Genomic DNA, 10428 nt, shown 5'->3' with positions numbered 1-10428 from the left:
TGTAACAGAAAGAGAAACTATCTGACTTGTGAACTGAAATGAGGCTTTTGATAACTGCAGAACTAAAATATATCCTATTCATCAGTGATGTTCAGATGGGTCACAGTGTAAAATACATTTCAGCATCACTGATTAGACACCTGCCAGAGAAAGGCAAGCAAACCTCATAGGAGAAGACATTTTTCAATCAGTAGGGCTCGTAACACTTGCCATGGAAGCTGTTCCATTACAAACAGCTCTGTTTCCTCTGCTGAAGGTGTAGTGGAAACATCTCATTTTTATTTAGCTGATCAGACAACCATTTCTTTGCAAAGTGGAGTGTGGCATAAAATGTGCAAAATGAGGTCTTTAAGAAGTTATACATTTTCTTGGGTAATTTTTAATTTTAGATCTCTGAGTCTTATTACTGTCCAGTCAGAGCTTGCTAGCACTTTGGAAGTGCCAGCTTCCTCAGTGTTTGAAGTGACAACTACATGAGCTGTGACATTTTAAAAGCATGATGTCTGCTAGGCATGTCTCAAAAGTTGTATGTGTTTGTTAAGTCCATAAATCTTCAAGCCCACTTGTCGCATTAGAGTTTTAAATTCAAATTTCAACTTTTGCTTCTCTTTGCCAAAAAAAATGTATATGCCAGTGTTCAATATTTCACTGCAAATTTATTAAAACTGGAAGAACTCATGTAGTGTAACAATCCCAGACAGAGGGGGTGTCTATACTGCAGCCTAGAGGTGTGACTGTGATTTGAGCAGACAGCAGAAGTAGCTTTTGTCTGGCTTGCTGGGTACTGATAACAGTCCAGCCATGGCAGCAGAAGGCTGAGTAACCCAGGGAGATCTGTGCACCTTCCCATCATTTCCAAGTGCTCTGAGGCTGCTAGTTTCAGGCTGCGTTGGAGAGTTTTCATGAGCTGCAATCCCCTTTGGGTTTCTACACATGGACAGACAAAAGGAAAAGGAGACTATATTAGAAAAAGATATGTTTCAAAGTACATGAAAAGATAATTTTTATAATAGCCAATGGCTATTATGGCTATCAGATGAACAAGTTTGGAGTTAGGAAAAAAGGTCAAAACCCAAGAATTCTTACCTGCTTTTCCTTACACCAAGGGTATTCAAGGATATGGATGAGTTCCTCTTGCAGATTAAAAAATGGCTGGAATAAAAGGTAAAATCCATGTGCATGTGAACAAAGGAAAGGTCTCCTAAGGGCTGTGAGAACAAAAACAAATGCAACCTCCTGGCCAAGAAGTTCCCCAGCCACAGACATGGAAAATATGTACAGAAAATATCACAGTATAACACCTGGTTCTCTCCCTAAGCCCCCGCAAGCCACTATCAGAGAGACAGGGCTGTGGCCAAGATGCATTTCTGGTCTGACTCAAAATGGCCCTGGTTTCATTCTTATGAAAAATTTAGAATAACTGCTTTTCCTTTGTGCAGTGGAGAGAAAATATCCACAAGGAGTTGTCTCAAGGAGTTGTTCCTGGAGTTGTGCTCCTTAAGCAGGCTCAAAAACTACTTAGGAAATAGAACTGGGACTCATTGTGGTTTGTCCTCTGAAAGTATCAGCTCTGGGTTTCACAGTGGTCTAAAGAGCAAACGTGAACTTGGGGTCATGAGAACACAACCACAGTGCTCACTGTCCCACTGTGCAAATGCACAGTGTCCCTATTCACAGTGTTGTGAATCCCTGATGCTGTTTTGGCTACCCAGTCTCTAGGAGGATGCATCAGAATTCAAAAGGGAAAGGCAAAAAAATATTGGAGAAAAGTGTGTGGAGGGCAGGGAAAGACAAGGAAATTTGGAACTTTCATACATGGAAGCAGTCAGCGGAAATGGGACTTTGCCACCCCAATAAACTTAAGTAATTTCTTTTCAAAGATGAGCAGATACAATAGAAGTGTGTAAAGTCACAAATGCTACAGAGAAAGTAGATAGCAAAAACTCAGATTTCTTGCAAAGTCAAGGAGAAAAGGAAGTCAAACCTATTGCCTATTTGCAGGATGCAAAACAACAATTTGCAAGCTTTCCACCTTTACTCAGCCCTGGTGAGGTGCATCTGGAGTGCTGCGTCCAATTCTGGGCTCCTCAGTACAAGAGGGACATGGAGCTCCTGGAACAGGTCCAGCAGAGACCACAAAGATGATGAGGGGACAGGAGCATCTCTCAGAGGAAAGGCTGAGAGACTTGGGCCTGCTCAGCCTTGAGACAGCTGAGAGAGGACCTTATCAGTGTATATAAATATCTGAAGGGGCCCTGTTGAGAGGATGGATCCAGGCTCTGCTCAGTGGTGCTGAGAAATGGGACAAGGGGCAATGGGCAGAAACTGATGCACACGAAAGCTGCAAGGAGGCAGGAAGAAGAAGGTACAAGAGATGGTAACTTGTGGGAATGACTGCTCCCTCTTGCCCATCCTATGGGACTGGGCCAAGCAAGCTCAGAACAACCAAGAGGAGGCACCTTCTCACCCAGAAGGTGAGACAACATGGGATGATACTGCCTACAGCATGTAGTGAAGGCCAAAATATTAAAAAGATTCAAGAAGCAATAAAAATTTAAGTGTCTATTAAGCCCTGTGGTGAAGCTCCACAGGGAATCCACAAGTGAAGCTCCACAAGGAATCCACAAGATATGAAGTGGCACAATTAAATGGTTTACCATGAAGGATGATTCTTCACTTTCTCCATTGATTACATTCTTTCTTCAGACACCTGCAGACCACTGCAAAGGTCCATCCTGGGCAGGTCAGCCTTCCAGTCTGATCTGTTCTGACAGTTCTATGTAGTTCACAGTAAACAGACTGTCCTCCTCCATATATATGTTTTCATTTTTAATGAACAACTTTCCAGTGAGATGAAGTGACAATGAACCAGTCAAATAATGGCAGTCTACAAGAGTGACAGGTCTGGGATACAATAAGATATGGTTTTTCACATTGTTTGAACAAGCAGTTATTTTCCAGAGCACAGTAAGAACCAGGGTGAGTGCTGCTCTAGTAGCTCTAGAGTACATCTGCAATACTGTATTTTAATAGGAAAGGCGCTTGACAGAGTGGATCAGACCAGTGTTCTACTGTCTTCATCATTAGTTATTCCCAGAGGGTTCACAGAAATGTGAGAGACATCCCACAATAGACCACTAGAAAATAATTTATTCATAAGAAAACCATCTCCTTAACTCACTTTGGTTATTGATGTCCGCCCTACTTTGAAGGCTGAAACCTTTTCCACTTTGGACCTCTTATTATTCATATAAATTCCTAACCCTGCAGAGCAGTTGGCCTCAGTAATACTTCCTGGCAGAAAGTTCCACAGGTTAATTATGTGTTAATTATTTCCCATGTTCCCTTTAAAATACCTGCATCCAAGTCAAAGAAAATGCTCACCTCCCTTTGGTTTCAGTAGACTCAGGGGCTCTCAGGCCTTGGCAGTTGGGGGTGGCACTGACAAGGTGGTAAGGAATCCAGCTATACGTGCAGTTTACATTAAATGGAGCGTACGTCAGCCGCCCTCATTTTTTGATAGAGATCTGAGCGCTGCAGAGATTTAAGCTTCCCCACAGTGATCCATCACGGCTCTAGACGCAAACAGAGCTGCATTCTGGGGTGTGCAGCTCCCCGTGGAGCATTTTTCCACACCAACAAAGAAGGCATTGTGTGTGTGTGTTTGTGTGCGCGTGTGTGCGTACCGGATGGGGAGCAGGGAGCCAGCCACAGCACACAGATTGATACCTGCAGAAGTATTAAGTAAATTGTTTCTGTCCCATCCTCAAGCTAAATCATTAAATGCTTGCTTGTGTCTGACATGAGGACCCTGAGCTGGTACTTTGATTCATACCTTCGTGCAGGTCCAGTTTCACACCACACCTGTTGTGACCCACTGTCAACCTGAGAGAAATGGCCCAGCTCTCCCTCGCCTGTCCACTGTCAATCATTTCCAATGAGTTCCTTGTGCTGGACCACAGGGCTCTGTACAGACACATCAGCTCAGCTGAGTAACCTGAGCACCAGGTCAGCAGCTGGTCCTGGTGACACTACCATGGCTGGTGTGATGGGAGACACAGGCTGGGAGCACATGGACAGAGGTCTCACAGAAGCCCACAACCAAGGACAGGGGAGATTGGTGTCGGCTCATGCTTCCCTTGCCTCCAGCAGCCCTGCCTTCTCCCTCTTGTTGATACTGGTGCTTCTGAAACTATGCAGTAGGTCAGATGAGGAACCTGATCCAGCTTAAAGCTAACATGACCTGAAAACAGAAAAATACCTAAAGACAGGCCATGATGAGAATTGTTCCCTTGCCCAGTGTGCAGGCTGCAGACACTGCTGCTGGGGCAGCAGGGACATGAACACAGTGCTGGGAGGGCATGGAAGTAAGGTTGGATGTCAATCTACACAGTGATTAAATTACAGGGATTGAAAAATGATAATGTTTTTCCCCTTTTAGTCCTTACATTTGGGAAACTCTAAACATGCTACCAACACAGCCAGCAGCCTTGGGTTCGCACAGCATGCTGTGCACAGATGCTGGCCCGTCAGTGAGGCTGAGTGCTCCCAGCACAGACTGCTCTGATCCCATGTGCCCTCCTCAGCACAGGGGCAGGATGTGAGCGGGAACATGAGATCCAGCAGGAGTCCAGATAAGGGCAGCCTTGCAAAGAAAATGAAAACAAGCAGCACAAGAGAGTCCAGGGACATGAAATCAGAAGAGAATGAGGCGAGTGAGAAGCATATTTGCTTTCCAGGGTACTCAAGCTTTATCACAAGAGCTCTGAAACATCATACGTTCACTTGTTCTCTCCCTCTGGGGACAGGAGCTGCTCGGACATGGTGGGAGGTGACATCTGATAGACTGGAACCTCTTACCCAGGTCTGAGAGACCATACCAACACAATGGCCCTGCTAGACAGGATAGGCATTTTTTTGCAGACCAGAACACCAAAGCTGTTATAGCTGTGCTTAATGTCACCAGAGTTTCAGTCTTATCTTAATGGATAGGAAGGCCCTATTTTTACAATCAGTCAAGAGTCTAAGATCAGCTCAAATAACATTTTCCTCCAGCACCCAGGTTACATTGCTCTGACTCTGAGGAAAGGGAATAAACACGGAGACCAAAATTTCAAAATAGAAACACATGAACAGGGATATTGTAGGATATAATTTTCACAGGTCATAGAGTGCTTGATGGATGCGCCTGAATGTGTGCTAGCATCAGAACTGCTGGCTCCTGATCCAGTAGCCATTTCCTTCCATATTTCCAGACGCAGAATATTTTTTTCCATAGTCTTAATGATCCATTAACAATGGCAGCAAAGGGACAAGGACCGTTGGCTCTGCACCTACTGGAGCTTTCCTAGGGAAAGACACAATGACAAATTTACGCATTCCAGCCTTAAAGACAAAATCTGAAAACCTGGCCTTCCTTCCTTTCCTCTGTAAATGTTGGGCTTTCCCAGCAAGTCAAAAATTACGGCATCTAAATACTTGGGAGAGAACAGTCATCAAAAACAGTATAAGCACTTCTGCTACACCTTAGCATTAGCAGTGACTGCAGTTTTCTTTAGAAGCTTCTGAGTGACGGGAAAGTGGATATAAAAAAGAAGAAATAGTTAGAAATTGTACAATATTCAAGCAGACTGTAATAATGTTAAATACCATTTTAAAGCCCCTAAACTACTTTAAAAACAACAAAAAAGGGACTGATTTACAACCTGCTTCACAGCTGAAGGGTGGAGTCCAGTAGGAATATTTGCCTTTGGATATGCTAGTAAAATAACAAACCTATATTAATCCAGTCTTGAACATAACTGCCAACATTTTGAGTGTATCCATCTGTTAACAGTATAGCAAAACAGTCAAAACAGACTTTATTTTAAAAAGGAATAAAAAGATGAAGGCACTGCTAAGACAGAAGTCAGTTATTCATTATAATACTTTTTGCAGCAGCGCTTCACTTCAGAAGCTGGAGAGCTAGTGGTTTTCTTTGCTTTGTCATGAGATGTTTGACATGCAGGTCACAGATGAATAAGTCACGTACACACCCACTTACGGTGTGTATGTATATGTATGTGTATATACATATACATATATATGTACTCAAGATTGAATTAGTAAACTTTTTTACTTGGGAAAGAAGTATGAGGTATAGACACAAGTTCCAATGCACAGAAAAAAATCATATTTTGATTGTGGTTCATGGGCACCCTGGTAGAATAAGGTCACTAATCATGTACCCTCTTGTTGACCAGCTTATCCCAATATCAACAGCTAATGGGCATGAAGCAAGGGAGCAATTACCTTTGAAGCCATTGAACTGGAGTGTTAGAATTGAAATATTACATGGTGGGGCACAGTCATGACTGGCAAGCAAAAGGGGGAAGAGTTACCTAATACCAGCAGCTCCCCCATTACACTGCCCTGGAGGAAGAGGTGAACTGCCAGAGGAAGGTGACTGTGAGACACAGAACAGCTCAGTGACGTCTCTGCAAAGCTCAGCTGATCAGCTCATGGTGCTAACAGGCTTGCTCATAATTGCTAACAGATTGATGATTACTCACACCACACAGACTATTACAGGGAATGAGCTGAGATGTCTCTTATGGAAACCATTACAGAGAAAACCATTGGGCCCTATCTTCTCTGCATAAATGAACAGAGCTTGACTGAGTCAGCAGAGGTTCCCCTTTTAACATGAACAAAGAATGTGGCCCCCCTGCTTCAAGCCCTCAAACCATGCCAAAACTGTCACCTTTAAGGTCTGAGTGATCAAGGTTTGCTCTTTGTCTCCCAAACAATTCTTTGACCAAGTCCCTCAACATAGGTAAAGCAAAGTAAATTGAAATATTCCAACCCATACTTGAACAGAAATTAAATAACAAAAAAGACAGACTTACAGCATGAGAACAGGTTGTGCTTGACTCTTGGTACCAAACTCTTCCTCAGTGAGAAGTTTGACTTTTTTATATTTGGCAGACAACATGGTGGAGACACAGGCCTGCCCCAGCACCAGTACCTGGCAGGTGACACAAGACATGTGACAGGAGGGAAACACCTTTCTGTGGGATCTTGAAGAACCACACCGCTTATTGCCCTCACCACTGCCAGTAGTTTGTGACTAAATAATAGCACCCAAAGATGTCAATAATAGCTTTTCACTGTGGAGGTTACTCCAAACATGAGTGAAGAAACCCTGCCTTCACCACGTAACTTCAAACATAAAAAGCAGAAGTCTAAGAGCAAAAGCACAGGCAGCTCTAAAATAAAACAATTGTTTATAACAAACAGCTGACCTACACACCTGTCCCAAAAAGTGCTTGTTGGGCATCCCTCATTGTCCATGGCAGAATAGGACCATTTCAGGTTGAAGACAAGTGCTACCACCATGTTTTTTTTTTGCTTCATTGTTCAGAAAAGCAGACCTCCACGTCAGCACCATTCTCCAGCTAGTTTTCTTCTGGTAGGTACACGTTAAATTCAGGATGACACTGACACCCCAGCCATCTTGGTCAGTCAGCTCCAAAACGACAGCTCTCATTTTAATGACGAAAGTTTATAATTATGTGATAATTAACTGTGCCTTGGGCTTCTGGGTACTATCCTCATGGAAAGCAAAAGAAAATGCTGGTGAGCTCCTGAGTACACTGAAGCCAATGGGTCTGATGGATCAGTGGACTGAAGCTAACAGTATGAAGTTCAAGGCCAATTGCTGCATTTGGTCACAACAACCCCAAATAACACTACAGGCTGGGGGCAGAGTGGCTGGAAAGGTGCCCAGCGAAAAGGACCTGGGGCTGCTGGCCAAAAGTGGTTGAACATGAGCCAGTGTGTGCCCAGGTGGCCAGAAAGGCCAAGGGCATCCTGGCCTGGATCAGGAATAGTGTGGCCAGCAGGACCAGGGCAGGGATTGTACTCCTGTACTCAGCACTGGTGAGGCCACACCTTGAGCTCTGTGTTCAGTTCTGGGGCTGATGCCTGAAGAGGCCACCTAAAAACAGAGACTAGACAGGAGTAAGGGAGTAAGGTAGGTATTTATTTGAAGGGCCTTCAAAGGTACCCCCTGGGGAGCCAGAGGCTATTGCCAAGATAGACCCCAAGATGGACGACAGGTCACGAGTTCTTCACACTTTTATAGGTTTGATTCGTTAGCATATCAGAGTTAATTCTCCGATTAAAGCTTCAGTTTAATGATGTAATTCCCCTCAGCTTGCCCCCCTCTCAAAGGCTTTTGGTTTATACTTTTTGGGCCTAGGATGGTCTGGATGTCCTTGAAGAGCAGGCCCGGAGAGACTTTGTTATGTCTACCTAGTGCGAGAGAGCAGAAATTAACAGGCTACAAGAAGCTTCAGAGTTACACACTAGGCAGTACAGAATTTGAAAAAATATAGAAGTTAAAACCTAAGGCATCAGGGCCTTCATGACAAGAAAGACATTGAGGGGCTGGAGGGTGTCCAGAGAAGGGCAATGGAGCTGGGGAAGGCTCTGGAGCACAAGTCCTGTGAGGAGCAGCTGAGGGAGCTGGGGGTGTTTAGTCTGAAGAAAAGGATCTTATCACTTCCTACTACATGAAAAGAGCTTCTCGCCAGGTGGGGATTGGTGTTTTCTCCCAGGCAATAAGTGATAGGACAAGAGTACATGGTCTCAAGCTGTGCCATGAGAGGTTTAGATATCAGGAAGAACTTGTTCTCTGAAGGAGTTGTTTATTAGGCTGCCCAGGGAAGTGGTGGAATCACCATCCCTGGAGGTGTTCAAGAAATGACTGGACATGGCACTTAGTGCTGTGGTCTAGTTGACAAGGAAGTGATCAGTCCAAGATTGAACTTGATGATCTTGGAGGTCTTTTCCAACCTAAATCATTTTGAGATTCTGCGATTCTGCAACTTTCACCACCAGTATCAAAGGATGAGGATATCAACCCATACTCTATATCAGTCTATAAACTGAGTTTGAGTCTTGGCTGGGCAAATTACTTAACAAACCATTTAACAATTTATTGCTTTTGGGAGACTTGCTCATTTTCCTATGCCTTTGTTTTCTCCTCTGACAGAACATTAAGAGCTTTATAAACCATAATTAGCAGATTTGGAAAGCACTTAGAGGTCTTGAGATAACAGCATGCTACAGGTGCACAGTGTATTTATTTTTAAATAAGGACACTTCAGGCCAGTGGTCCTCAACCTAGAAGCTGCAAAGCCATAACTTACAGAGTTGGGTTGCAAGTTCATTGGAAGTAAAACCAGCTCACAAGTAGAAACTGTGACATGAACCTAGAAGTGGTACTGGGAGTGAGGTCACGAACCTGGTGGTGAAACCAGAAGAAATGTCTGTCAGTTTTGCTAGCTCCAGAAGAGCTTAAAATAGCAGGCTTTGTGCTGATAAATATGTTTCCACTCAAGGCTACAATGCAAAGTGCCACAGACGTGCTTTTCTGTTGAGCTCTCCCTCAAGAACAACAACAGAAAGTTCTGCCTATGCCAGTGATCTACTCAATTAGATTTTACTTCAATACGTGTTAAGAGATTGGAACAAGATTTTAAACAAACTTTTACCCCCAAAAAGAGCCTTAACAGACTCAAACCTATATTTCCCATGTGTATACATCATCTGAATAATAATAATAAAAAGTCTCTGGGACATACTGTGAATATCAGTTTGGCTACCAGCTTTACTGCATGGAAAACTTCCCAGCAGGTGGTTGTAATCCTTCTAGAAAGGAACAGGGCTGGATCAGCAGCGCCTTGGGGTGTTAGGTGCCCGTCTCTTATTGGATTTACACTGTGATAATCTAAGCACAAACCATTGCTTCTTGGGTTACTTCATTAAAAAGCTGACATTTTGGTTCATGAAGCCATGTCTAATCTAAGCACTTGGCTTGCATTTGGTTTATCAAAGGTAAACAACTCTTGTCTTCAGCTTTTACAAAGCTTACTGTTTTTTCCTGGGCATTGGACTCTCTCTTTGTCCTAAAAGTATATTGCATTTCTCAAGAACATTATGTCCTGGAAAACATTTTTCATACAGAAATAATAAATAAATAAAGAAATCCCCCTCCAACAGGTTTTCATTTGTCACATATAATTTATGCCCATGTAAGATTCATTCCTTAAAATAAATACTGAAACCTCAGAGAAAGCCCTTGTTCAGGTCTGCAAGGAGAAAAAATGCCGTGTAAATGGGAGTGGTGGTTCAGCGCAGCCTGAGCCCCACTGGTACCCTCAGAGAGCAGAGCAGCAGACCGGAGTTTTTACTGGCCTCTGTTGTGTCTGTTGAACTGTTGCTCCGTCTTTAGTGAAATCTCAAGCAACAGAAATCCTCTATTAAAACCACCTGCACAGCTTTGTCAGCTGAGCTCCGTGCTGTCAAATGGCTTAGCTTCTTAAGCCAATACAAGTCATTAAGAAGAAGGTGAATTAGAGATTTAGACGTTGCCGATAGTAA

At 43.5% G+C, this 10428-nt stretch overlaps 1 long non-coding RNA gene across 1 annotated transcript; it reads right to left on the bottom strand.

The window, feature by feature from the left end:
• Positions 1–639: 639 nt before the first annotated feature.
• On the bottom strand, positions 640–5815 carry LOC125328221. The gene is made up of 2 exons (XR_007204603.1): positions 1087–5815; positions 640–927 (listed from the first exon to the last, which is right to left on the bottom strand). It is a non-coding gene; the product is annotated as an uncharacterized LOC125328221 (long non-coding RNA).
• Between the last annotated feature and the right edge of the window lie 4613 nt (positions 5816–10428).

The sequence above is a fragment of the Corvus hawaiiensis genome, chromosome 6 (assembly GCF_020740725.1).
Source record: "Corvus hawaiiensis isolate bCorHaw1 chromosome 6, bCorHaw1.pri.cur, whole genome shotgun sequence".
NCBI classification, from domain to species: domain Eukaryota; kingdom Metazoa; phylum Chordata; class Aves; order Passeriformes; family Corvidae; genus Corvus; species Corvus hawaiiensis.
This window is presented reverse-complemented; position numbering and strand designations above follow the sequence as displayed.